Raw genomic sequence first — 5333 nt, forward strand, 5'->3', positions numbered from 1 at the left:
GCAAGACCTGGGGACTCTTGGACCCAGAGTCAGTGACATAGCCACAGAGGACTAGAGTGGAGAGTGAAGCATCCAGCTGATAAGAAGAGAGGGCATATGCCCAAGAACACCCACACTTGCAGATAATACCAACTTGTCCTGGCTTCAATGACTGGATGATCAGAGCTCAACCAGAAGTAAAAAGAAGAGGAATAAAAAATAAAAAATAAAAGTATTTTCATACAATTTGATGAACTTGACCTACACCTATGGAAGCAGTAGCTCAAAAGAGGGAAGAAGTCCTTACAGCAAGAATCATTCCTGGCTACCCAAAATGGGGGGTGGGGGGCTACAAAGGCAAGAAGTGACTGGCTCACAAGATTTCAAGGGGGAACCTAGATCCAGAGGGCCTGGAGGAAGGTAGAATCTCCAGTGAATAGTATCCAATCTCTCTAGGTGGGGCTGATGCAATGAAATGCAGATGGGTCTCTTGTGATACAATAGTGAAGAATCGTTATCAGGACTGATTGTGAGGGTTGGAAACGTAAAGGCAGACGTTTTATAGCAAGGAGGGGAGTGATTAACTTTTCAGTCTAGGAGCTGAGGTCCCTAGGGCCATCAAGGGAGAAGAGCAGAGAGCAGGACCCTACCCAGAGAAGTAGTGATGCCTGAAATGGAGCCAGAGATGATGACATGGAGCGATGGAGCAGCGAGACTTTAGATCCAGAGAGGGAGAGCTACTGTGTGCTGAAGACCTGGGGGCACAGGGGAAGGATTGCATGGAGGGGATTGTAACCATGGCAATGAGACGATATATACGACAGAATGAATGTAAAACTAATGTTCTCCCATGTAAACTATCACATAATTTACAATAAAACACTTAAAAAATATATATTATGTAAACCATCAAAAAAAAAAAGTTAATAGTGGGGAAACTGGGTGCAGGATAAATGGGGACCTCTCTGTAGTACTTTTATAATATCCATGTAAATCTAAAACTGCTACAAACAACAAAGTCCATTTATTAAAAATGACACAAAATCAATACAAAACTACAAATTAAAACTGTAAAGTAAATCCTAATACTTTGCAAGAAATTTTTTTGTAATTGCACTTGGTTTGATTCTGGTAGATAAAAAGTTGTTTTGTTATAAGAAATAAAGAAAACCACATACTATAATTTTATTGCCTATTTAAATAGCCATAGAAAGTAACTTTAGTTTCTAAGGTTAATTTTTCTGAATTGAACAATGATCCTTTTAAAAAAATGTTCTGAGGCTCTAGCTTACTATGAGCCCTGGTGGCATGTTAGCTAAACACTTGGCTATTAACCAAAGGTCAATAGTTTGAACCCCACCAGTCACACTCTGTGAGAGAAAGATGTGGCAATTTCCTTCTGTGAAGATTAAAACTCCACTTATGGTGAGTCAAATCCCAACTCATAGCAACCACATAGCCTATAGGATGGAAAAGAACTGCCCCATATGGTTTTCAAGGTTATAAATCTTTGTACAGAAGTAAACTACCACACCTTTCTTCTGCAGAGTGGCTGATGAGTTCAAACCTCTGCTGACCTTTTGGTTCACAGCCAAGTGCACAACCACTGTGCCACCAGGGCTCCTTATTCAGCCTTGGAAACCCTATGCAAAGGTTCTATTGTGTCCTATAGGGTTGCTATGAGTCAGAATTAACTCCTTACCAGTGGGTTGTTTTTGTTGAGTACCGTGGAGGAGTCAGTTCCAACTCATACTGATCCTGCACAGGGTTTCTGAGGCTATAAATCTTTACAGGAGCAGAAAGCCTCATCTTTCTCCCGCAGAACAGCTGGTAGTTTCGAACTGCCAATCTTAAGGTTAGCAGCCCAATTCATAACCACTATGCTAGTGGGTTGTTAGGTTAATATAATTAGATGTAAAAATGTAAGCCCTATAATACTTTTGTACTTTTTAAGTATGCAGGAGAACTCTGATTTTTAAAGCCGATCTTAACTTGGTAATTGATTACTTTAAACTTCCTAATTATAAAATGTGTTACGTATTAATATGACACACTGAAATTATACATTTTAATGAGAATAAAATTTAGATATCACATACTTTTTTCCACAGCAGTTATGGAACCCATGAAGAAAAAATTTAGTAACACTAAGATGTTATCAGTGTAAACAATTTAAATGATCACTTTTACTATTTGTGTGGAACATTAGAACTATTGTAAAACAAATAGATCTTTAAATGTTAACTGGAAAAAAAAAACTATTAACATTAATGAAATCCTGTCTTTTCTTCATAAATCCATGTTACTTACTAAAAGATTCTTTAACAGGGAAAACATGCTCAAAAAGAAATCAGTTTGTAGTTTTAAAAAATATTAATTGTGCCTGATATGTAAAGCATAAGATTTAACAAAACACAATGACAATAATGTTTCCACCAGAAAGGAGCTTACAATCAATCTCTTTGTGAAGACACAAATAAGCAAAGCAACAACTTGGCTAAGGAGAGTACAGTACTATACAACTGGAGTAACTGAGGTGCTTTGATCTGGGACTTCAGGCCACATCTGAGGATTTGTGTTGGTGAATGCAACTGGCCAGACCTGGGAGGCCATATCAACTAACCTCAGGAGACATGACTGAGTCTTCCACACAGGACTGGCCAATAAAAACCCAGAACACTAAGGCTCAGAAAATGTCTTCGTTGGCAAAGGTAGGGTGACTTGCCCTCTCTGAGACACAACAGCTCCACAATGGGAACCTTCCAGATCTTGTCTGTGCATCTTTCTTACGATCCTGATTTTATACTTTCACAATAATAAAGGGAGTAAAGTGGCTCCACAGGATAAGCAATGGACTGTGAACCATCAGTTTGGCGGTTTGAGCCCACCAGCCACTTCATGGGAAGACGGTGACACTTTCTGCTTCCACAAAGATTCAAAACAAATAAACTAAAACGAGTTGTTCTTGCTATTAAGTGCCGTCAAGTTGGCTTTGACTCATAGTGACCCTGTACAGGGCTTCTGAGACTATATATCTTTGCAGGAGCAAAAAGCTTCATCTTTCTCCTGAAATAAAACTTGTAGTTCTAAGTATAACAATTAGTCCAAGGGCAATGCCCTCTAACTTGTAAGGTCTGACCCACTGTCTAAGTGGCTAGGGAGAGAGAGCCCTATGAATACCTAGTGTCAGAAATTATAGAGAAGTGGTAAAGCAAGGATACGACTGATGGGCTATGACTGATCTCCTTGTTTGGGGAATCAGCTTTCTGCTCGTATCCATGAAGCTATTGTCATACCAAGGGCAAGAAGATAAACTCATTGAGACTAGTAAGATGTACAATTATGAATAAAAAATAAAAATTTGTCTACAGAAAACTTTTTGTTTCATTTCTCTTAACATCACAAAAAATATTAAACACAAAATAAGTCTCCTGCCCTAGCCATATCCTTCAGTTCCCAATCTACTTCCAAGAGTAATCACTTTTAACCAACTGTCCTTTACACAATACATTTTTAGTCATCTAGAAGGCGCTCTGGTAGCGTAGTGGTTACAAATCGGGCTGCGAACCGCAAGGTCAGCTGTTCGAAACTACCAGCTAGTCCACGGGAGAAAGATGGAGGCTTTCTGCTCCCATAAAGATCTACAGCCTTGGAAACCCTGTACAGGGTCACTGTGAATCGGTTCTGACTCCACTGCACATACCATAACCACCACCACCAGTGGTTATGAATCAGGCTGCTAATCTCAGGAACAGCAGTTCGAAACTACCAGCTGTTCGCAGGAGAAAGATGAGGCTTTCTGCTTCCATAAAGTTTTACAGCCTCGGAAACCTATGAGTGGGAACTGACTCCATGGCACATAACAACAACAACAAACAACCTTTTTAAAAAATAAAAAGGAAGATGATAAATGTTCCCTCTTATGTATTTAAATTTTGGTAGTTATATAATAGTCACCAAAATGAAGATTTCACTGGTATAGACTTTAACTTTTGATACACAGAGAAGCTAGTTGTAGGACTGAGGAATATTAAGAAACTTCTTTATCTTTGAGACAAAGATACTCAAAGAAAGAAGACAGTAAAGAGAAAGAAGATGGGTCTAAAACCATGCATATATCCTATCACATTAAAAACCGATACATAAAAAAATATCCTCCATAAGCATCCACACAGCTACCTCCTGAGTTATAAAAAGTAAATAAACTCCTAGCAAAAACACCCCAGAATAAAGAATAGAGCAAGTCTCGCTTAGACCTGGATACTCAGCAACTGGTTCACCTCTCACTAATGAAGTGACTCAAGTGTTTCTATGTTAAAGAGAGCCAATTCAAGTATCATGAGCCTGCAGTATTCCTGGAGAACAGTTAACCTCGCAAATACCACAGTTAGAGTTCTGTGACTGAGTAACACCTGATTAAACTAAATGGAGAATCCTGACAACATTCTGACGGTAGGAAAAAAAAAGGCAGCTGGGAGGTGCAATCAGGAATTATGATTTAACTTTAGTTTGCTGTAAATTTAAGACTTTTATAAAAACTGAAAAGTGAGACAAATGGAACACTTGCAAGGCCTGCCCAGATGGCAATTTTGCACCTGTTTTCAAATTCTATTAAATTAGGAAAATTGCTCATATAGTTGCTTTTTAATGGACTTGGGGGAGGGAGGAGAAGATCAACTCTAATTTCTTCATAAAAAATAAAAATGAAATTATGTTATGTGAAATAAGCAGATAAGTCACACAAACCTCATAATGCTAATGCCCTAGCATAGACATAAATATTAAGTTGCATTTACTTTATAAACACTCTTACCTTCATTCTTTACAGAATAAAATGTTTCAAAATAAAAACCAAGTCACACCCACATACAAGTTTAAACTTGAACTTGTTAAAGGAAAGCATAATAAATAAAGGAATAAATCCTTTGGTACAAGGCAGGATTTAAAAAAAAAAAAACAAAAAAAAACCTAAAAGGGACAAGAGAAAGTGATAAATTCAAAAAGCCACAAAGAAAACCTAGATACATATAACTGAGATACATGCTTAAAAGATGAGACTCACATAAATTGTCCCATCTCTGATAGTATCATTAAGGAATATTAAGTCAAAGAAACTACTGGCATTCATTGTGCCTAACCAAATTCATTCTGAAATATATGTATTTTTATCCCCCAATATCTGCCAAGTTTTCCTACATTTCTAAGCATAAGTTATAATTCTCATACTACAAGCAATGTGCTTCATTTTAAGATATGTATGTTGTTGTGTTAAATGCCATCAAGTCGGTTTTGACCTATAGCAACTCTGTATAAGGTTTCCAAGGAGCAGCTGGTAAGTTTGAACCACAGACCTT

General features: G+C 37.8%; 1 protein-coding gene across 2 annotated transcripts in view; it reads right to left on the reverse strand.

Annotated features, from left to right (window-relative positions):
- The window catches only part of CDK13 (cyclin-dependent kinase 13), a 196464-nt gene that overhangs the window by 122301 nt on the left and 68830 nt on the right, over positions 1–5333 (reverse strand). The window lies entirely within an intron of this gene.

The sequence above is a fragment of the Chrysochloris asiatica genome, unplaced genomic scaffold, assembly GCF_000296735.1.
Source record: "Chrysochloris asiatica unplaced genomic scaffold, ChrAsi1.0 scaffold00006, whole genome shotgun sequence".
NCBI classification, from domain to species: domain Eukaryota; kingdom Metazoa; phylum Chordata; class Mammalia; order Afrosoricida; family Chrysochloridae; genus Chrysochloris; species Chrysochloris asiatica.